This window comes from Molothrus ater, chromosome 1, assembly GCF_012460135.2.
Source record: "Molothrus ater isolate BHLD 08-10-18 breed brown headed cowbird chromosome 1, BPBGC_Mater_1.1, whole genome shotgun sequence".
NCBI classification, from domain to species: Eukaryota; Metazoa; Chordata; class Aves; order Passeriformes; family Icteridae; genus Molothrus; species Molothrus ater.
In genome coordinates, this window is record NC_050478.2 from 114,902,302 (window position 1) to 114,927,200 (window position 24,899).

Sequence of the window (24,899 nt, forward strand, 5' to 3'; positions counted from 1 at the left end):
AAGTGGGAGTTCATTGCTTCCTACTGCCCTAATTTCTTTACCATGGCCATGACTTTCTCAGATGAAACACATGGAAGTAGAGAGGTAATAAGCTCCAAATCATGCGAGCTAGGGAGAGGAGCAAAGAGAAAAGGAACAGAACACTCTTGTGTGTTGAATAAGGTTTTCCCTTGAGGTTTATTTTGAGCCTTTGAATTCCATGGAAGTGGAAGATTCATTATGCAGGATGTAGAACTTACCCAGGCTTTTAAGTGCATGCCCATTGCCAGTATGGTCAGAATCACACCTTTCTCCCACCCTTTTGTGTTTTGGCCACAAGCTTGGTCAGAGCTTCACAAGCTCTGAAGATGCACCTTTTGAAAAAAGAAAACATGAAATTAGAATATGCTGTTTCCCCAGATACATTGGTCCAGTTACAACAACATGGGAGGCTTTGGTGGCTGGAGTTTTGTTAGAAGGGAAATTAGGTGCACCAAACCAAAAGGAGGTCCCCCCCACACTTTTCTGCTATTCTTTCTTTATGGAAAGAGAAAAATGTCAAGGTATGGATGGGAGACTGAGGTTGTTAGGGTTAGGACTGACAGGTGAGGTGAAGGTGAAGCCTGAGCTACGTTCCCAGTTTGTTTCTGAAAAAGCAGACTCATTACTAAGGCAGACTAAGAACCTAGACCCAGAAATGCCTAGGCTGGGCAAGGAGATGTGAGGTGTTGCAGTGGCTGCAATGCACATAGCAGTATCCCAGTGTCCTGATCTCAGTAGAGGACAGCAGTGGGTGTCTGCAGAAAGAGGATAAGGTTCTTGTGATACTCCCCTGCAATACCTCCCTCCCAGATCCTGGTGATTTGTACCTCTGTGTAAAAGAGTGTGGCACAGAGCTCAGACCCAGACATTTAACCATGCACTCGTGTGACTGGTTTGGTAACTTGCTCTGAGCTCACAGCAGTCACAGCTGCACAACAAACAGCGTGGAAGTGAAATGCTCTGAAGCCACTGGGGATATTGCCTGCAACAATATGAAGACCGGAATGAACAAATTTTCAGTGTGTGAAGGAGAACAGGAGAAGATGAAAGATGTCAATCCCCAAATAATTGTCCCTGGAATTTATTAGATAAAATGCTCAACTCACCCTAAGAAGCAAGATATTATTTGCTCTCCAGAAAATGTGAAATCCAGAAGGAAAACCCCTTCCAGTCCCCATGTCTGGTCAGTGGGTTAATTACAAACAAGAGACAGAACTCAAAGTCTTGCTTTCCCAGTACCAGTGAGTGGCCCACACTGTTGTCTATCCCTACTTCTTCAAAGGAGGGCAAGTGAATAAAACTCAAGAGCTTTGTTATTCTTCAGGAGTGCATAAAAGCCTTCCTAAGCTTGCAGCTGAGAAGCAGAGCACTGAAGCATGGAATTAATTATATACAGTAATTATTTGTATTGACAGTGCAACAAAGACCTGATAGCAAAGGCTTTATTCAGTCAGTTGAACTATTCAAAAGGTGTTACTGCATTCACTGAGCTCTATCTTGAAATGAAAAATGTTTCTTACTATTACCCCAATTAAAAAGCTCTTCCAGAGCCTTCACAGCCAGGGTAATTTGAACTTCTTGATACCGTGCTAATTTCACTCACGCTTATCACACATTCATGTGCTGTTGCAGAAAAAACTGTCCTTTAATTGAAATAAAATCTTTTCTTTCCATGATACTGTTTCCCTGGAATGTGTTTAGAGAACTGTCCCTTCATTCTAGATTGCTAAGCTGCCTTTGCAAATGGCAGATGTCTGCCTGGCCAAGCATCTTACCAACTCTTTGTGTTTGTTTGAATTGATGTTTTCTGAGAACAGATGTCCCTCACAACCTGCTTTCTGTTCCAAAGAAGCAGAAATCCAGATGGTTTATTTGACTCTCTGTTTCCTTTTCAGTCCTAGTTCCACCAGTGGGGAGTGCTTCTAGAGCAGAGCAGGAGTGGCTGATGCCCTTTTTATATAAAGTTGCAAGGCAAGGGAAAAATGCATTGCACATATGAAAGAGACAATTTACCGCACCTTGTAGGGACAGGACAAGGAGAAATGGCTTCAAAATTATAGAGGTTTAGATTAGATATTAGGGAGAAATTCTTCACTGCAAGGATGGTCAGCCAGTAGGTCAGGTTGCCAAGAGAATTTGTGGATGCCCCATTCCTGGAAGTGTTCAAGGCCAGGTTGGTTGGGGCTTTGAGCAACCTGGTCTAGTGGAAGGTCCCCCTGTCCTTGGAAGGGGGGTTACAAGTAGATGATCATTAAGGTCTCTTCCAACCAAAGCCATTTTATGATTCTGTACAGTATGACTATATTTCCAAGACACACACTTAGCATAAGAAGAGCTGGGGTTTTCTGCTGGTCTTTTCCTTAAGCATTAAATAATTAACTCTTCTTTTTTTGTTTGTTATTTTTTAAAGAAAACTAGCAAAAAGAGCAAGTAACTAAGTAATCATGTTGCTGTTCCTCATATTTCAAAGGAAATAAATAATTTTTTTAAAAAATTGAATTGAAAGCAAAATACTGAAAAGGTAAAGCATTGATTACATCAGTGTAAATCCATTCCAGCTGTAACAGTGACTGTGGATTTTATTTTCTGCTGACCCATATTTCACAGTGTATCCTTCTGTTTTGTCCTCTTTCTTTATTTTTGACATATTCTACCTTTTAATCTCTCACATTCTGGTCCCTCCCTTTTCCCAGTGTGCCTTTCCTTATCCTTTCTTGACTGTGGCTTCTAAGAAAGTTAAGGAATTTTAGCTGAAAGGCTGTAGCACCGTTGCCCTAGTACAGGAGGTTACTCTTACATGCATCCAAGGCAGAAGAGTCTATGATATCTGAAAGTTATTAATACCAGAATTTTTCCACCATAGCTCCATGGGGTCACCCTCAGATGTCTTTTTTTTCTGAAATTCTGAAAATTTCTTTCTGTCAATTTTCAAGAATTTTGGGGGCCAATACTGTCAAACAGTGTGTGCAACACCTTCACACAGTGTATACAGTCAAGGAGAGTCAGGTAAGTGTATTTCAGTATGTGTTCACTAGGTCCAGTGAACTCCTCTGTTGTACCACCCTTTTCACACAAGCATCTGTTATCAAGCAAATCACCCTCCATTCATTTCCTAGCTGGAATAAAGGTAAATTAACCCATGTTGTCAGAAAAAAACCCATCAGCCTGCTTTCACAAGATTTCATGGACCTGTGTGTTTGCTTATAATCCACTGTTTTAATTCTCTCTTGATGTCAAAATATTTGAAATCAATTATTACCACCAGGTCCTATCCTTCAGTAGTACATTAGTGTTCATGAAGACATTCTCATATAGATAGAACAGATTTTTATGGGGTTTTTTCCCACTTTTTGATTTTCTAGGACTCACTTACATCATATGCTCAGCTGCATGCCATGACATGAAATTTTCATGGAAGTTTCAAAGAATAAAGGAAGATCCTCCTATAAACCCATTCACACATCATAGGATGTAGATAATTTTGTTTTGTGTGGTGATAAAGAAGGAATTGTTGGTTTCATTTAGCCATGGTGATTAGTCAGCAAGTATCTCTAATGTCACAATGCAAAAACTGAAGTGGAACAGAAATGTCCATTCTGATTAAAGTATGAATACTCAGATGTAGTATTTTCACCATTAAATGCAACGTGTGTTTAACAATTTCCCTAAAAAGCAAACCCAGTGGAGTAAAGGATTTTTGTGAGAGGTTTTTCCTGGAGCTTAGTAGTAGCTTAGCAGAACTCTAATGAAGGTTACACTTAAAGAGACAGCAAATGCATGTAATGTTCTCTCCCCTGGAATAACAAAGGAAAGTAAAGCAAAAAAGGCCTGATGGATGAATTGTTCTACAAAAATTTTAATTTTAACATGAGCATTTTCTGATGTGAAAGGCATACAAGGAAACCTCACTGCTTCATAATGAGAGAATTTGTACGAGACAGTTTCTGGTATATTTACCAGTGAAGGAACTTCTCATCACAGTAGGTGAAGAGCAAAGTGGCAAGCATCATAACTGGATGTTTTGATTTGAATCCTTTTCTAATATGATTTCTGATCATACAATCAGATCTGTTATAAAGTAGCACTCAAGAACATTGGAATTATATTGGAGTCAAAACCTTGGCTCAGGTAAACATGGGACTTGCAAGTAAATGCTTTTCTTGATAATTCAGAATTTCTCACCATGTAATGAGCTTCCCCATCTAGTCAATATATTAGTAAATGCATTAGGAATTTCTATATTTATACTGGTAAATACATTAATCAATTTATCCTATGTTTAAAATCTCCTGTATGTAGTGACTTTGTGTAGCTATAGCCCTACAAGCAATTTCCCAGAGGTCCACTCTGTCTTTGTACTTTGCACAGTGGTTTTATCCAGAATCCTCAAAAATTCTTGTCAGAGAAAGGATGTACAGGAAGCACGATCAAGCTGGTGGTTATCTTTCAGCTGCAGTCAGAATTGAACTGATTTCTGCTTTGGCTATAAATATCTCTGAAAAGCTCATTTTCACTGGAGTATTAATTGTGTGGAAAAGGACAAGGGTTATGGAGTTGGATTGTTTGCTCCAGTGGGAATACAACAGTTCAATGAGACATTAACTGACAAATTTAATTTTTCTATTACATTCAAACATTTTTCCTTCCACATATTTCATTTAACTTCTTCATCAGCTCAAACTCTTTGCTTCACTGTTGTTCAAATAAATCTCCAGCTCTCCAACAAAAATTGACTCTTTACAGTGGTTCTTTAAACTGGTTTGTTACCTCAGCTAAACATCTGGCAGCAAATGCAAAAAAAAGTGTATTAAAATATAAATTCTTCCCATCACCTCTCTGCATTGAAATCCTGTCTGCTGATGAACAGAGATTCCTGCAACCAGGCTCAGCCCATGTCAAGGGTGATGGTTTCTGCTCTTATCAGAAGTTTGGGAGCACAGTCCCAATGTTCCCCCACACTTCTGACAACAGGACAGTGGATTTCTAGTGTCACTGAGTCAGGCTCTCAGCCTGGAGAGGCTCATACACACCCTGGTGTACTGCACATCACCTGCCAGCTTTTCATCCCTTCAGTCAAAGCATTTCCTTGGAAAATTGTTTTTTGTAATTGAATTATGGCTTACACACCATTTTATTTTTATGTGTCTACAGAAACAGTGCTGCAATTGAATTTTCATGCCTTGCTATGCATTCCTAAATAGACTTAACCTGGTGAATGTACATCAAATTCAAAAACTGTAAAGTAATGGAATAGTCAAATACAGCAATTACTTCAGAAGTAGAAATTGCAGCATTGAGTAGATGACCTTGCAAGTTACATCCGTGCACAGCTCTGTGTGGGTGGGACCATGAACTCAAGATAGATTGTAGCATAGACAATGAATTTTTTTTTCAAACTGGAGGAGAAAATCTCTGCAAGACACTTGTGACCTTTTTATTTACTGACAGCTTTTATTTAAATTTGTAAAAAGGAAAGATGAACCCAGATGAAACCAGATATAAATTACCATCCAGGGAAGCTTGTCCACTGCCTCTTTCAAATTTATCAAATTTAGCAATAGCAAATTTAGCTTTTGTTCTGAAAATATCTTTTCCCAGATTACAACCAATTCAGCTGTATGTTTGTTTTTGAAATACTTTATTTTCCACATTTTCAAACCCCAATTATTGTTTAAAGCATTGTAAAAATCTTTCATTAGTGAGCATATCACATATGTTTCAGTTCAATCTTCAAATCTGATGTCTGCAACCTCAGCTCTCAGAGGGCTTTCTGAGGTCTGTTGATTTCATTTATTCAAAATAGTAAGGCCTCTGAAATACTGGGTAATGGATGGAGATGTGGAATAGAAAAGCAAGGGAACACAGTAAGGAAAATATTGAATATATATATGTGTTTTAATCCTAGATACTAGCCAATAATTTGTGCAACACAAATATCAAATTATGTAGCTGAAAATCTTAGAAAAATTCCCATATTTTCTTTCTTTCTTTCTTTCTTTCTTTCTTTCTTTCTTTCTTTCTTTCTTTCTTTCTTTCTTTCTTTCTTTCTTTCTTTCTTTCTTTCTTTCTTTCTTTCTTTCTTTCTTTCTTTCTTTCTTTCTTTCTTTCTTTCTTTCTTTCTTTCTTTCTTTCTTTCTTTCTTTCTTTCTTTCTTTCTTTCTTTCTTTCTTTCTTTCTTTCTTTCTCTCTTTCTTTCTCTCTTTCTTTCTCTCTTTCTTTCTCTCTTTCTTTCTCTCTTTCTTTCTCTTTCTTTCTCTCTTTCTTTTTTCTTTTCCTTCCTTCCTTCCTTCCTTCCTTCCTTCCTTCCTTCCTTCCTTCCTTCCTTCCTTCCTTCCTTCCTTCCTTCCTTCCTTCCTTCCTTCCTTCCTTCCTTCCTTCCTTCCTTCCTTCCTTCCTTCCTTCCTTCCTGCCTTCCTTCCACCACTTCCTTCCGCCACTTCCTTCCTCCTCCAAAAATAAATTTAGTGTTTTTTTTCTTTATATAGCAACACTTTTATCTAAAGGGATAGTTTGCTTTGAAAAATAGAAACTATTTAGCAGACAAACAGTCACAACTTGCCACCACTGGAACTTAATAAGTTCAAGAGACTAATCAAATTCTTATGTAGGAAAGACAGTGCTGGTATCGTGTTCTTTTAAGCTGATAGATTTTGGAATGCACTTTTCAGAAATGTGAAGATTATCTTGCTTTTTCCTTAATTTTTCAGACCACTATATTAGTAAAAATGAAAGTCTTGATCAACCCTTTCATATTCATGACTTATGTCTTGATAGCATTTAAAAGTAAAATCTCAGTTGCTATTTTAATTTTAAAGTACTTTACCCATTAACTCATTAGAAAATATTTGATTTCTGCCTAATGAAAACACACTTGAAGGTTGAAGCACAAATAAGCCCAGTCAGGGTTGAAATCCCTCCATCACTCTCTCATTGCTACTGACAGCATTAAACAAGGGACAAAAGGCAAATGTTAATAATGGAGTGTCAGCTTGGATGTTTGTCACTAATGTCAAATGTCCTTGCTCTTCTGTGTACTTTTATCAGTGCCCTTACATTCCTTTAAAATTTTTTCTATGAGAAAAACCTGTAAGAGAAAAACAGCACCATGTCAGCAAACAGTGTAATTATTTTGAGTTCATTATGGGGATTCTGAGGATCTCTTCAGATGTTGAATCAAGATCCACAGTTGCATTCATCTGTCCTTGATGAACTTCTCCCTAATTCTGCTCCTTGCAGGAGATGACACAAATAAAGACATCACCAAAGGAAACGGTCTAGGGAATTTATGGCCCATATGTTTTCGTAGAAACTATCAGAGATACTGTGTCACTGGATGTTTCCATAGGAAAGGCCCTACCAATTTTCCTGCAAGTCAGAAGAGCTGGTCCAACAGCATTCAGTACACTCCCACTGATAGCTTGTTTTCATTTGCTGTTTGAAATGTCACCATCAAGTTAGCAAAAAATAAAATATGACTAACAAGCAGTAATGGGGATGAGTTAGTCACATCATTAGCAGCCTGGTCATGTCACTTAACTGATCACCCCAACTGCAACTGTCATCAGATCTCAGGTTTTGGCTAATAGAGGTATCCTAGGAGTGCCAAGAGCAGAGAGAAGGTTATTTTTCCTCTGAGCCCCTGCACCAGGTCTGCTCCTTCCCTCATCTGTGATGAGCCAGTTGTTTCAGCCCAATCTCACTTCCACATCTTCCTAACTCCAGATGAAATCCATTGGCCAGAGAGGGTGGGAAGATGAGCTGGTACACTCTGCTGCTTAGTGGGATCCTCCAAGGAAATGGTCAGGCCTGGATTAGGCCTCCAGAGACTTTGGCACCTGGGATAGTGACTGAGATGACACTGTCCATATTTCTCTATTCAGTGCCAAACTAGGCGTCAAGCAAGTTAGTCTCTTCTGAGCCTGTTAGGAATGGTCCAAGAGAAAGGATGTTATTGAAAAAGGGTATCCAGACATCCCCAGAATTCCATCCATGCTATAAATTCTCTACAAAACATTCACGTTACAAAATAAGCAGCCTCACCCAAAAATGTTTTATGCAGAGAGGAACTGTACTTATGGGAATGGTAGAGCCAATGGAGATGTACTTAAGTTTTAAACTGTGGCATAGAACTACCATACACTGTATCATTGCCCTACCTTGGAATATGGTAGAGATTTGGGAGGTGTTTTGCTGCTACTGCCACGGCAACTTTGATGAGCTGGGCACAGTTCTTATTTGTTGGTCTTATTTGTTTGGTTTGTTTCATTGTGCTTACGACAGCAGATTATTTTATTTATTGTTAGCAATAGACTTCTTCAATCTGTCTTCATAAGTCTAATAGAAATAGGTTGACCTGTGAATAACACACAATAGAAGAATGGAAAAACGTTTTCCTTAAAATTCAAAACACGGCAGTTTGTTTCTTAACCTGCAGCAGACTTTTGAAGTGTGAAATGATCAGTGCAGTCTATGACACTTTACAGTCTAATATGGCTGAAAACTCTGTGAGGTGAAATGAACTTGTGGGAGAAGAATGAGTGCATGGTTGTGGAACAAGCCTGTGCAGTCTGGGTATAAATGGGCCAAAGATAAACACAGTCAAGGACTCTGCTTCAAACAAGGATCAGAACATCCCAGCCCAAGCTCTGTCCCTATCCCGACACGTTGGTTTTCTCAGGAAATTGTCTGTCCCTGGGAATCACTGGGATGAGCCAGGAGCTCTTCCACCACAAGTGCCAGTTGTGTTTGTTGGGGGACACAGAAGCAGCTGTGGGAGCTCACACACACACACGGGAGGCTCACCATGGGTCTCAGCAAGCTTTGTCCTGTGAGAACAGCATCAGTCTGTGCAGCTGAGCTTCTGATGTGAGGACTGCTCTCTGGGAGCCTTTTTACTTCAATGTAGTAAAATTAAAGGAGAATCAAAAAGTTAAGAATGAAAGTAGAAAAAAAGCCGGTCCTCGTCCCTTGTTATTGGTAGAGATGAATCCTGACCACTGCAATGACTTTGGAGTCAGAGACAGAAAGAGATGGATGGGGCCATTAGTGTTTTCAAAGGAACTTACAGTTGCTGCAGCTAAATGGTTGAGTAGGATGAATCTACTCAAAGATTTTGGTAATATTTGCATAGGTATTTAGTCTTCTGAACCAGTAATTTAAGTACTTCTGGTCAACAATTTCTACAAATAAAAGAGGGAAGTGGAATAAAATTGAACTGTAAGAACTTTTTATTTGGTTAATCATTTTAAACTCCCAAGATTCAGCCTCAAAATCTGTTCTCATTCTACTAGGGTTTTGTGACCTCAAACCTTTGCTCAAGAGGAGAAATTTTTCTTGTTTCATCTTACTTCAACATTCACACCACAGTGAACCAATTTTGACATCAAAGACATTTTAACCGCCTCAGGCTTCTTTCTCCTCCATGTTGCAATCACACCTATTCTAAGTTGTCCTGACATAGAGACAAATTTATTTAAAATGGAGAATAATTTACTATTAATTTTTTTTTTAATTTACTATTGTGAAGCATTGTTCTAACTTTTAATGCTGTATATTTATTTTTGCTTCAGCAGCACATTTATGACAAGACATCCTTCTGACTGTTTTACTTCATGATCAGCAAAGCTGCTACAGGCAGCACCACTGAGTGTCCACATCATACATAGTCTGAATAGCCTGTGGATGACAGCCTAGTTCCTTACCTATGATTTTACTGTGATTTCTGTGCTGTAGATCTCTTTCTCATTTTATTTGCTAGAACTTTGTTTTTAAAAATGATGGCTGTTAAAAATGCCTTAAAACGTTCAAGCACTTAGTTAATTTCAAAGTCCTAAAGTAATTTAAAAAATATTAAAAATCAGAGGCTTTTTATTATGTGACTTTCAGGAAGTCCACTGAAATCATGGTAGATGACTAATGACTCCAAAAACCTCCTGATAATGTCACATCTTTGGAACAAAATTGATAGTAATGGTAGAGACAAGCACCAGTATTCTGAGAGGACCTTGTAAAACTTACACTGATTACTGTACAAGTGTCTATCAGCCTGTCAAAACTCAGAAACCAAGAAAGTTTGTAAAACCACATCTGATTCAAAACAGAGGGGAAAAAAGGTGAAAACTCTGACAGAACTAGTTAGAGAAGCACTGAGATAGCCTTGAGTATGAATAATTTATTTTTGCAGGCGTGGGGATTTTAAAGAACATGATTTAGAGATTCACCATCACTTTGCTGCCATGGAAACATCAGGCAATAAGTGTTCAAATAAAGCCATCATCAAAACAATACTGTTTAGCAGATTTCACCTCAGAAGAATGTTGATTATATATGCACTGTAAATATAAACAGCTTGGGAGAGAGGTATATATTACATATTTATTAGATACAGAAGAGGTTTCTCTCTCTAAGTCATGACTCCTGAAATCCAGAAGAGCAAGATTCGGATCAGTATGGGAAGATGTCTTCTATTTAGCTGCTTTATTTTATTCAGTAAGTTTGTTCAGCAAAGTATACTTTTGGATGATCAGAAGTATTCATGAACATTTAAGAAATTCCCAAACAACCTTAAAAAGTATGCTACAAAGAGGGAGCAAAGTAGTGTCAGAGAAGTTAGTACATCTCTTTTCTGACATAAGCATTTCGAGATTTCATTTTAAAGTTTTCAGTGCATAGGTAAGTGTTTAAAAATAGTGTGTTAGATCAATGAGAGCTAAAAAATTACAAAAAATGTTTGATTTGGTCTTTTAAAATTGAGATTATATCAAATTTTTGCAGAGAAATCTCTGTGATTTTACTTTCTATTAGTTAACCACTGATTCTGCTTTCTGCATTCTAATAACTAAGTTAAAATCTGACAATGTCACAGCCACATATGCCTGGAAATGTAAACACTGGAAAGATTTAAGTTTCCTATTTTTCCTTACTGCATTGTACAGAAGTGATTTGTTCATAATCTCAACAAAATTAATAAATCATTTTTCAATCATAGAAAGCCAGGTTTATTCTTTCTGAGGGTTATACTCATAAGCATTTTACTGAGGCTTAGAAGATACAGATAGTATTTTTAAAAGTTCTGAACTGTTTTAAAAATGCTTTCTTTCTGACTGTTCAGCAGAGAACTACATCAGAATTACTTTCTTGATGTCAGCTGTCATTAATGAATCAGCCAAATGAGTATTGAATGGTACAACTATAATATAGTGTGACGTAATAACTACATTTGGGCTATCCAACATATGATAGTCAGCAAAATATAAAAAAAAATTGTCCAGAATATATTTCTGAATGACATGCCCTTTCACTCCCCTGTATATCATTGGTAATTTCTGCAGAGTAAATACAGACTGCCAAATGGACTTTATTACCACTTTTCACAGCAAGTAATACTATGTGTGACATGCCTATAAATTAAATTTAACATGGAGTATGTGGTGTTCAACTTAAAATATCACAAAACTAATTTACAAATATAACTTATTACAAATAGCCCTTCAAATAGAGTAATAATGTGTCTAGAGAGGCTTGTGGAGAAGAGATTATACACATTAAAACCTAACATTACCCAAAATTAATTTAAAATAATAATGCAACTAGATAAAACATTTTTTATTTTATACATTATATAAAAACCCATTTATAAGAAATAGATAAAAATAATTTTTTGATTATTTGAAACATTATATATTATATAAAAACCCATTTTTATAAGAAGTAGATAAAACCAATTTTTGATGATTTGAAACAATTTTTGGTGATTTCTATTAAACATTTTTGATTCCCTTTGCCTCTAAAATAGCTGACTTAGTAAAATTACTCCACAATATTTCTAGATGCATTTCTAGCCCAGGGTTATTCAGCTATCCACATTTCTGGATATTGAATAGAGACAAAGCCTAGTGAGTCTTCTCCCACTTTTTGCTACTAATAACTAATATTTCTGACTTTCCCATCTGGAGAGCAGATACACAGGCTACTGCACTGTAAATCCTCTCTATGGGATTATAAGAAAAAGGACAAAATTTGTTCAGAAGAAAGTATCTTCACAGAGGTCTTCATGACTTTCTTCTATTCACAGAGAAAGTAAACAATCTTCACCTTCATAGAGCTGCCAGCACAATGAGTTACTGGACTAGTCTTGAGTCCATACTGAAGAATATAAGACATTGTGAAGATTTTCATAGTTTTAAACTATTGCAAGAAGCTTTTCTCCCCTTCTTTTTATTGTTTAGTTGAAATCACATCAAGTCTTGACATGCTGTGGTGGGTTGACCCTGGCTGGATGCCAGGTCCCCATCAAAGCCACTTTATCACTCTCTTCCACAGCTGAACAAGGGGGAGAAAAAATAACAAATGGTGCATGGTTGAAATAAGGACAGGTACAGATCACTCAGCAATTACCTTCATGGGTAAAACAGACTTGACTTGGGGAAATTAATTTAATTTATTACCAATCAATTCAGAGTAATAAAAATGAAAATTAAAAAGTAAATCATAAATTACCTTCTCTCTACTTCTCCCTTCTTCCCAGGCTCAACTTCTTCTCTCTTTTTCTCTATCTCCTCTCCCCAGTGGCACAGGGGGAATGGGGAATGGGAGCTGCAGTCAGTTCATCACAAATTGTCTCTGCCTCTCCTTCCTACTCAGGGGGAGGATTCCTCACAATATTGCCCTGCTCCAGTGTGGGATCCCTCCATGGACTTCTCCAACATGAGTCCTGCCCATGGGCTGCAGTTTTTCAGTGACCTCTCCAGCTTGGTTCCCTTCCTTGCACCACAGTCCTTCAGGAACAGACAAGGTGCAGTCCTTCTGGAACAAAATGTCCTTCAGGACATTTTCCCAGGATTACAAGTCCTGCCAGGAGACCTGCTCCAGCATGGGCTCCTCTCTCCATGGAGCCACAGGTCCTGCCAGAAGCCTACTCCAGCATGGACTCTTTACAGGGTCACAGTCTCCTTCGGGCACACCCTGGTGTGGGGTCTCCCACAGCTGCGGGTGGTTCTCTGCATCCCCATGGACCTCCATGGACTGCAGGTGACGGATGCCTCACCATGGTCTGCACCAAGGGCTGGATTCTGGACTCTGTGAAGTGGTCACTGCAAGCTTTGCAAGGTAAAGAAAGAAATTTGAAAGTCAAACGGATGCACTTAACTGTGGGACGCCACTCTTCCTTCATTGTTGTCAGTTAATTTCATGAAAGACTAAATTGGAGAGAATTGTTTCTCTCCTTATTTATACCATTTTATTTAATTATGAAGCAAGCAAAATCAATGTTATTCCATTAATATTTTGTTTCCACAGAAGCAGACAAGAAAACAAAATGACTTACTAATGATTTAAATTTAAAGCATGCTGAACAATTTGCATTGGACCTCAGCGTGGTAATGTTCAAAAACAGCTTTCATTTTTGAAAATTAAATTTATTTCTGAACAATCCAGACCATTTCATCTCAAGTAAAATTTTCTGAGCAGAAGTCTAACATGTGCCTTATATTCATACCCTTAGATAAAAGGTGCTTCTTCTTAAAGGTGACCTGAGAAATTAGATCTTCCCAGAAGAGTTTAGACTTTTTATGTCATAACAGGACTTCATGCCACATTGTTGTTTATAATATATATTTCGAATTATATATTTCAAAATGTAGTTCAACAAGAGAAACATAACTAAAAATTATACATTTGACCAATATCATTGGTATAATAATTTACAAAAAAGAATTTAATAACACTACATGAGCAACATTTTTTACGGAGGACTTACAGGATGAAACATAATGCCTTATAGGTGAGGATTTTTACAATTCTTGTATCAGGTAAAGCAATTCTTGTATCAGGTAAAGCAGCATTAGAGCTACATTGGCAGATTTCTCTTGAATTTTTAGCATTTCATGACTCATGTACAAAGTAGACTGCATAACTTTACAAGGGTTGGTAATAATGGTGACAGATTTTATGCATCAGAATGTTGATCAGATTTCTGCAGCCACATGAAAAATTTAACTACTTGAGAGACTAAGTGTGGAAATTGAAATGAAGTAGGATGAATTAACAGAAAAAACCCCTAGGACTATTCTTGTACTAGAAAGTATTAGGAACTTGAGAGCATTCAGAAGGCCTTGCATAATTTCTCTCCTCCAAGTAAAGATTATTTAGCTTAGGAACTACAGAGAGATACTAAAGCAAGAGCATGATATTTTCTTTTTGAAGAACTTTTACTTTTTTTCCTGAATAACTATTTGTTGAACATACTAGGGGAAAAGGCATTTTGTTAAACTCTTTAAATTAAAACATTTTAAAATAATGAAGACTGTCTTAATGAAAATAGAGTTTCTGCTCAACCTACTGCAACAATTTCTGAGGAATATAGTGTGAAAACTGCATGCAAAATAGCTATTCCCCAAAGTCATGGGGCATTTTGAAGACAGCAGGACATAATTCTCAAAAAATACCGTGGTGTTTTTTTTTCTCTGAAATGGGGAAGCGATGAAAAGGATCTCCCTTCTTTGAGCAGCAATTAAAGGTTGGGGCAGGGTACCTGGATCCTCTGGTTTTGAACAAAGGGCTGTTCAGGTCTGTGAACATAATACCTGGCATATGAAATTATTTATCCTTCAAACAATAAAAGGCATTAAAAGAAATAACTGTGTGGGCTGAAGGTAAAGAAAGGTTTCTGACTGATGTGTAACTTACTGATGAGAGTGCTCTCTGTGCACCCCCTAGAGTCCCTCCTTGCCAGTCACTGGCCACATCCTGACACACTTTCCTACACCATAGAGAAACAACTTCAGGGTGTGGACATTAAGATGTCTGGTGGTATCATGAGTAGTGTACAGACAAAGTGTAAAGTGTACAGACATCACCTGCTTTACAATGACACAAGGTGATCACAGATGAATGTCAGGGCCACAAAACCAGCAGTGTGGTGGAATGGAAAAGAGAGAAAATGGGTGGGGTTTCAGCTATGGTTTATGTAGATATATGTTATTACATCCATTACTCAATATCTGTTTTAACAAGGAACACTTTACATGTTCCAGTATGTTGCAATGTTTTACCTCTAGTTTTCCAAGGTTCTTGTTACTACTACAAACTAAATAAAGAAAAGTTTGAAACAGAATTCTGAGTTGAAAAGAATCCCCTGTCCATTGAAGAGAAAAAGAAGAAAATAAGCAAATTGGAGATAAAATTATCCTGTAGTGAGACATTATGTTTTCTCATGCACAAGCTTGATGTTCATGTTGTGTATTTATCTCTTAACCTCAGTGGACCTGGGCTCACATGTGGAAGCTGGAAGAGAGAAGTAGCTCACATCTATGATTTCTATTTCTCCTCTGGGATGGCTCTTCCTGTAGGAGGTTGTCTAAAGTAAGCTGGCAATGGTTTTGGTGTGTTTTGCATGACTGACTATGACCTGGGCAGCTCTGGAACTGGCAGACCTTCTGTTGAGCCCTGACTGCGTTCGGGTGGCAGCTCCTCCCAGAGAGGAGCTGAATGGGCAGGTTGAAAAGACTGTTGTGTCACCTGGCCCAGTTTAATCCCCACTACATTCAAGATACAATAGTGTCACTCAGTACTGCCTCCTTAGCTGCACAAAGTCATGCTGACTTTAGCAAAACTTTTGCAGGCAAGACCTCTATCATGCTCATCTGAAACAGGTTGAATGTGCACACTGAAGCTTAAGGATGTTTGAAAAAATAAATATTATCACTGACAGCAAAGAATAATTGACAGCTGAAATAGTGTGCTGTCTGACAGGCAGCAACTAGCTGAAAATGGAACTTCTTTGCTTCGCTTCTCTTCATTTATTCTCACAATACAGATCATACATTTTTCATGAGAAGCAAGTGCCTATGCAGATGTATGTCTGCCAAGAGTGCAACTGGGATGCAAGAGCCCATTTTGAACTCATATATGAGTAACCTTTGGAAACCACTAACTGTAATACAATATTACAATGATTTGGAAGTTATATATGGATTTTCTATTGCATCCTGCTTCTCTAAAGAGACACCAACTTCTTCCCTCAAATGGAAAAACAGATCAAGAACAGAGCAGGACATTCCTCATTTAATATGATCCCTTGAATTACACGTTCAAAATTACATCAAACTTCACTTCTTTGCATATTTTACTTGTACTGTATTTGCACTTCATATTTCTACAACAGAAAATGAAGAGTAGAGCAAGTGGCTTTGAATGTCAAGGTTGAGCTGTAAAGTTTTATTCATTTTTGTTTCTCACATCAACCTTCCACCCATCTCTTTGAAAATGTACTCCCATGTTCACATAGAAATCATTGCAGTTTGCAGCATCCAAATCACTTGGATTTGTGGATGAATGCAGACATAGGTGACAGAAACTGTCAACCTCCATACACAGAAAACAACAAAACCTGTTCTCAACTAAAATAATTTAATAAAACTACCTTAAGTTTAAAACAATATTAATGAACATTCCATCATATCCTGACAGCTGCTTCTCAAAAGGAAGGGATAAAGCTTGCTTTCAAAATACTCCCACAATTTTGAGATAAAATGCCAGCTGCTACTGTGCCCCTCACTGTGGACACAGACCCTCGACTGTAACTGTGGATATTAAAGTGCATAATTTTCCAGTTTTGAACACATAAAGTCCATTCTCAAGATGAGTCCATTTATTGTTGGCAAATTCAACAAGGAAAGGAATGAATGAGGAAAGGAATGAGGACTAAAAATTTATTTTCTTGATCCTGGCACTGATCAAAGAGATTGTCAGCCTAATTTAGGGAAGCCTATTTGAATCTTCCCTTATGCTCAATCGTCATTAGCCATGCAAATTTTCCTTCCAAATGTGCTTATATTGGTGATCAAGGTGGACCTAAAAATTAGCCCATGCAGAAGGGTACTGAATACAGTGGATAGATTTCAATGCAGTAATAGCCTGGATACCAAAAAAAAAAAATCCCTTATCCTTTCCCAGCCTTTCAGATTTTTCCTCTTATTATGCTTTTTCTCCTTATAAAGATGGTAAAAATGCACAACAGTGTGAGTACCACTTTCCCAGCCTGTTTTAGTCAGAGGGCTCACAACTACTGAGATTAAGCTTTTCCACAAAGATTTAATAAAATCAGTGACAAAGAATAGAAACAAGTAATGTCATTAATAGAGACTAAAATGATTGTTGTTCTGAACTAATCATATTTTAAGATTGTTTGTGCAAGGATACATAGTCAGAGAGAGAAATAAGGCAAGCCAGGAATGTTAGTTATTACAGCAGACTGTAATAAAGTCTTCTCTTCTCCAGCCTGAAGAACCCCAGCACTCAGCCTTTCCTCAAAGGAGAGACTAGCTCTAGTAAAATTCCTATTCAAAGGGTGTCAACATGATTATTTCTCTTGGACAAAGTTTTGTCTTCACTTTATTCTTTGATCATAAAAGGAACCAAAGTGCATTGCATTGATATTTATTTGTTACCGCTTGTGACTTTCTCTGTTGGAAGCTTTTGTGGGAAATAGAACTAGTCAGCACTGTGAGAAAACTTGTGGATTCTGTGTCCAAATGATATGTACTTACTCAATGCAAAATAAGATCAAGAAAAGGAAAGCAATTTCTAGACTTTAGTTTTGCTTCTTTCTGATTTGGCAGCTTCAAAATCTGCTCCTTGAAAAAATAGGAGTGAACACTATTTTATTTTCCAGCTCCCAGATGATGAGAATTATGCTACTTCTTCCAGGAAACATTGTGTCCATAGGAATAGTCTCAGCCTCCAGGATCCCTGTGGAATATCATGGTGCATTGACTTCAGCAAGAGTCAGAGAAGGTTTTAGCTTCTTCTGATGTGCTGCAACATCTCAGACATACATAAAGTGGCAAGATGCAAAATAACTCCAGCCATGCCCAGAATGTGAGCATTGTGAAGCCACAGGAGGTAATCCTGACATGTCCAAAATATGCCAGGTGACCAGGGGGTCAGTAGAGACCATGCTGTGCCATAAAGTGACATGATGAGAGCTAAAAAGTACCCTGGCAGTAGAGATACCAGCTGGGTGAGCTTACTTTGGATGCCTTTTTGTTCTTAATTTTTCACATTTAAACTCCTAATTTGTATATCTTCAAATTTAGGATGACATATGTGCATGTGTGTGTGCATACACACACACACACACACACACATACATATATATATATATATACACACATATATATGCACATGTGCATGTATGTATACATAGGTACAGGTGTTGTTGGTGCTAGTTTGCTAGTTCTTAATCTCTGACAGAACCTGGGATGTTTGTTCCCAAAAGCCTTGTTCTCTACTAGGTGCCCATGTCCCTGAGCACATTGATCCTCTAACAAGCTGAATAATGTCACCAGGGAAGGAGGGCAGATGGATGAAGCAGGTTTGCCATACAGCTGAAGATAAGGCAGGAGAAACACAATTAACCTAAACTCAACCTTCATGTCCAAGCAATTCTTTGGACCATCTATGAGTCAAGATTTCACTCAGATCTGATTTTTTCTGAAGTCTCCACTAGACTGACTGAGCTGAGTTGTAAATTGTTCTGCGTTTTCTCCAGCTAAAATTGACATGCTTTGGTCTACTTTATTTGTGTCATCTTTTGTAATTAAACCACTCTACCTGAGGTCTCTGTGCTCTCCAAAGCCTTTTGTGGCTGGACCTCAGTAATTATTTTTCTAGCACCTCTTGATACATATTTCCTGCCAGGGCACTTTACTGCAAGATGCCTGGGAGTAATTGGGTACAAAATAATATGAGTTCCATAGAAAAGTCTGTGCAAAGGCAAAAGACATGTGTTATAGTATTTAAATGACAAAAAATTATTGACCTAATGACGTAGGAAGAACAAAGAAAAGACTGTGATCCACTTGAGAGCTCTCTTTTTTCCACCCAGTGTTTTGAGATATACATCTTCCACACTTCTGAGCTGTTCTTTCATTCAGGACTGACTAAACATAGCACAATTATCTCCTTTCTGCTCAGAGGTTATGTATTTAGCATCCTTTCATGGGAAAGAAAATAATAAGCAACTTGGACTTTCCAATATTAGCCAGAGAGCACAGAGAGTGGTTTGCAAGTGCTACTGAGATTGAAAAAGAATGTAATTTCCAAATGCTCATTTTGGCTTTGTAATTGAAAGAAGATTCTTTTTTATGTTATTTAGTGACATGGGGGTTTTTTTACAGAGTTTTTTTCCCCAAGAACCTCTTTTATTTTGACATACTGGCTTAAAAAGCCTCAAGAATTTCTTCATCCAACTGAAGCTTTTTCTTTATCAGAGTACTTTAAAATAAACTGCATGTATACTATAGTTAAGATATTTCCAAATTAATGATGAAATTCTATGTTTACCCATTTTACCTTGTTTTCTTTCAAGATTTCTGTAGAAAATACCAGTGACTGAGGTTTAATAACACATTTGATCTCCTCATTGTTATTAAAACCAAAAATGCAATGTCTCTTTTATCAGACATGGAGCTGATACTGAAGCAGTTTTCTTCAAAGTAAGGTTTTCTTCTGGTTTCTCACTTGATTGCTAAATAGCAAAATTAGAGCGTGAGCCTTTATTTCACTGGATATCATTCCTATAATAAGTTCAAAGTACTATGGACCTAAACAGAAACTTTAAATAAAGGAAAAGATCTAAATAAAACAGAAGTAATGCGAGGGAACCAAATGTTCTTTCTCAATGTTAACTGAGAGTAATTAATCAGCAGTTAATCAAGATGGAGACTAATTGCAGTGGCTCAGGTTGGAAACACAAGCCAGTTTTATTCTAGAGGATTTTTTTTCATTTTTTTCTTTTATATATATTTCAAATAACTTCCTAATCTGGGATTCTAATGTGGGTCTTTGGCCATTTTTGGTAGAGCAGAGTGGTGCTTTTCAGGAAATCATACTTCAAGGTAGACCTTACATTACTAATATATGTGAATCACCATTTTCCCTCACTGAATATGGTCCCCTCTGGACTAGAAACCACCAGTATAATTGCCAGCACTGAAGACTCTGCTTCAATCTCCCACCCCTGGGATTAGAGAGGTTACAGCATGACAAAATCACCCACTGTTCCCATGGAAACTTTTTTTTTTTGCATAGATGCTTCCAGGCAAATGACAATGGTGATTGTTTAAAGAGCAAGATTTCAAATTTCTGTTTGAAATACTTCCCAAATCCTGTTGTGGCCTCAGGGAGAAAAAGAACAATAAGAAATGCTGATATTATTAATAATAACAAAGCTCTGAGTAATGCATATTGTCTTTAGTTCAATTTATAAGTGACTTGACATGAGTTTAACAGAATATCTGGATTAATTTTGGACCAGGCACTATAATTGCACCTGATCTGGAAAAGGTTAGATGGGTGTTTTTTGGGGAGCAGTTTTGGTTGGTTTTCTTTCACTTTTGGCATTCATTTGTAAGTCACTGAACTGATGCTTTATATCTGAGCAATGAAGCTTGCCATAGGTTATTCTGCTAGCCTTCATCAGCCTGAGACAAAGGAAAAGGGGTAGTATTTCCTAAGTTGCATGTTCCAACCTGTGGCATTAGATATCCCTCCCTTGTGTCTGCCCTCACCAGAGTTCAGTCCTGCCTGTTATAATTTACACAGCAGTGGTCTCCCTGGAAAAGCTGGAATATATTTCTAGGCACTGAGGCTGGAAATGGAGGGAGCAGAACTTCTCTGGCCCTGAAGCAGCATCTATTCACCTTCGGGTCACCAGGAGAAAATCCCTGAAGAGCAGACTCAGGTCTATGCAGGAGGTGTAAGGAAAAGCATTTCCACCCTGTATCTTAGAAATTCTACACAATCGGGAAAAGGTCCCACACCCTTAGAACTCAGCAGAAAATCTTGCTCCTTCCTCATGTTTTGGTGCAGTTCTGCTGCACAGCCTGGGGAGCATCCAGTGCAGAGCTCTTCCTACAGCTCCTCATGCTGGTACAAAAAGCAGCAGCATTTTTTCTTGGCTTGTTTTTTACTGATTTAATCAATTGGATTTTTTGCACTGCTTACTGGTTTGCCTTATTAGAGAGGCTTCACTGCTGTGTTACCTTGAATGTCTGATGTCTTCCTCGAATACCACAAATTACTTTTCAGTTCCTAAGCTACTTTCCTCCAAGAGTATAAAAGACCACTTTTCTCCAATAATGCTGAATGTTGCACAAAAAGAACCCCAAAACTTGTATAGTTTTTTCCCTATTGAAAATACCCCAAAACCCAGAAAGATAAGCAAATAAAAACCAGTACTACTTAAAACATTTAAATGCTCATAAAAGTAAGGACAGAATGGAAAAAAAAAATGTGGAGCTGAATTTTAGGGAACAAGGACTTACACAACTCCTGGGCTCCTTCAGTAAAAGCCTTATCACCTGTGAACTTGGAGCTGATATCTAAATCATCATGACCAACCAAAACATGACAGAGAAGGTCTCAAAAATAAACAGTGCTAGTTTTTCTTGAAAATTTGCAGCAGCAATGAAAATTACAGAGACAATTTACTACTGTTTTTCCAAGAAATGAAAATATGTAATTGAATATGACCGTTTTGTTCTCCCAGGGCTCTTCTGCATTGGTCGCTCTAAGTGGCAGAGAAATGAACATTACCAGCTGAAATGCTATCTCTGAAATAAAATCTTGACCATGCACACATACAATTGTGTCTGTTTGAAATCTCTGCATTAATGCAGCCCCTGGGCAAAGGTGACAGGCAATGGTGAAACAAACATACTAATTAGTAATATTTCTATGAAGTAAACAAATACAGATAAAATATAATTACTTTTTCCAGCCCCAGAGCTATTCTCTTGCCTTCTAACAATGGTGCAGTCACCTTTCTGGTATGTCTAACTCGAAGAGAGGTAATTTGTGGCAGGTAGATTAGATGTCAAGGATGTTTTCCAACAGAGATCCCATGGTCTGGCATGCCTCACAGAATGGTATTTCTGTTTCAAGGCACCCTTGTCACCCCTGACTATGAACAAATCCATTTGACATCTGGATATTTTGTCACCTGCTCTGCTAAAAATAGTTGTCGAGCAAGAGTAACAAAAACTCAGTAACTGACACACAGGAATGAGAGTTTTCTCTACTTTGAATTAGAATCATAATGAAGCTAAGAAGAATCAAAATAAATACTGACACCTGTATTTTAACATGTTTATAATATGCTTAATGAACAGGGATGTATGTTATCTTTTGGAATCACAGTTATTTAAAACTCTTGCCTTTGTATTAATTTTACTTTAGGAAGTGCACAGGATTTCCAATACTGTAAAGAGAGTTGATTTTATATTCTATTTTTGCACCAATGTTCTTCTAACAGCTTGCCTGTATTAAGAAAAAATAAAGAAAATTGACTAGACTAGTGAAGTTAAAGAATGTAATGACATTGAATAAAAGCTCTCCTTTTTAGACAAAGACCACCACCACTTAACCCCCCCCCCCCACAAAATAAAAACTTTGCCATGCTATGACTGAATTATTCCATTAAATAATTTATTCCATTAAAATAATCGTCACTGTTTTCTGAAAAAAATGAACCCCAGATTTCTATTTCTGAAGATTCTGGGGATTTTGTAATCCTTTTTCGAATTCTTGCTCAGTTCTGCGTTAGAGTTTGGGCAGGCAGCAATCAAGGAAAGTAGTAGAGGGAGCTAAAGGGAACAAAGTTAACCTAAAAGGGTTAACTTAATATCCCTGAGGCCTACAGGTCAGCAGCTAAGATGGCTTTCACTGAATGCTACAGTGGCAATTCACTCTTCAGATCCTCTGGTCATTGCAGGGACAGACTCTAATTCTTGCATCTGAAATGAAGAACCTCAGTCCTGACTGGATCTGGGTGCTCAGATCGGCCACCAGACCCTGTCCTGTATCCTGCCTGGGAAAAGGATGCACCTCAAATCAAGCACCTGGGTGGTCCATGTGGCAGACTCAAGGCTTGGGGTGCAGTCCATCTGCTGTCTCACCATTGCAGGTGCTGTGTTCTAACTCCTGCCTTTCTGTTAGGATGAATATCTTTCTCCTTGGACTCTCAAAGCACTCCACAATTTGGTATCAGATAGGAAGAAGAAATAAAGGAATTACTACCTTACCCAGATCAACATTTGGGTTTTTCTCATTAGCCTTCACCAGACAGCACATTATGAAACAGAGGTTTCAGAGCATGCTTTGGAGGCTTATTAGCACCCCCGTCAGCAGCCTGTCTGCGTCAGAGGATGTGTCCTGCCATGTTAACATCTGTGCAAAACCAATCCTTTCCACTCCCTTCAGTGGGGACAGTTTTACACATGAGATCTTCTTTGGGCTGCAGCACTGATTTTGTTGTGTTTATCTGAGAGCACCCAACGCTTCCTAAAGATGCAACGGGGCTATGAATAGTTTTCTTGTCAATTCACATGCAATTCTAAAAGAAAAATAACATTAATCTGATGAGGTCAGTAAATCTGGTGGCATTAGTAGGACCTAATTTCCAAATTCAGCTTCCTCCTAGCGAATATCACTTGAAATAACTTACACAGTTTTTATCTTTTCTCTTCATCCCTCTTACCATGTATGTATTTTTAGTCTCCTCTTCTCTGGAAAAGGCAAATTAGCTCCATGAGCTTACTTTGTAACTTTCAGGCTGTTGACATTCCTGATGGCTTTCATTGTCTCTGAAACATGCATACACAAATATTAGGAAAAGCAACAAGCTCTCACATACCTAGGACCTAATAGTGTTAAAACCCTTTTACTCATCACCCAAAGTAAAGGAATTTTCAGGTTCATCTACTACCTCAAAGATTTTTTTAAAAGAAGCTCTGCATGGAGATAGCTTGGTCTAGGTCATATTCACATCTGTAGATGACTATTCTAGCAAGCACTCACCCAAAGGATTGACTATAAAAAACACCATCCAATAATGCAGTCACAAATTTCAGGTTGTGTGACATTAATCATGCTTCTGTTCCACTGACATTAAACTTCTGTGTTCCTCATCAGCCATTTCAGAAAGGAAACCTGTTTAACAGTTAATCTGTTTAACAGTTAACCTTCTAAAATAAGGGTTAACCTGTTTAACAGTTAACCTTCTAAAATAAGGGTTTTTATTTTAAGCTACAATCCTGACATCTCAGCACAAGGCTAAGGAAGTTTTTCCTGCAGCCAAACAATACTTTACAGTCCAAAAGGGGAACCAACCTGTGAGCATCCCCTTTCCAGGTAGTTTGTCATCGTTCATAACAAATACTAACGAGAGGGAAACACTGCAAAAAAGTTGGTGCAGGAAAAGGTTTGAAGTTTTGTCTTTTACTAACAGAGCTTCCACTCCATCAGAAAGCTAGAGCTGCTGCTTACACCAGCATGGATTTACAATGATACTCTGCTTCCACTCTGTGGCAGAGTTTGGTAGCTCACCAGTCATGCAGCGACATAAATGGAATGGAGGAGGTTTGTACTTATTAAAGAACTTAAAGTAGAAAGAATAAAAAAGAATACTAAGAAATTAGTAATGATTATCAGAAACAGTTGCAATGGTGTTCATACTTTCACTACAGTCATTCATTTTTATCTTTTCATTTTTTTATTTCATTCTTTTCATTATTTTTCATTCATTTTTATAATTTAATTTTCATTTTTATTCATTTCCATCTTCCACCTGTTTCAAGACCACTTTTGTCACTATAGATGGCAATGCAAGGTATTATTCTTAAGATCTCCCTGCTACTGTACTTACTTCCAGACCTGAGGCTGGCAGCTGTGTGCAAGGGAAATGGTGAGGTGGAGGGTTTGCACTGAGGATGGGGTTCTCCAGCACCCCAGGCATGTGTGGGGCTGAAGGGACAGCCACTGCTCTGGGACAGCCCCGTGCACTGGTGCAGCAGAGCTGCTCCTTGGCTCAGCCCTCT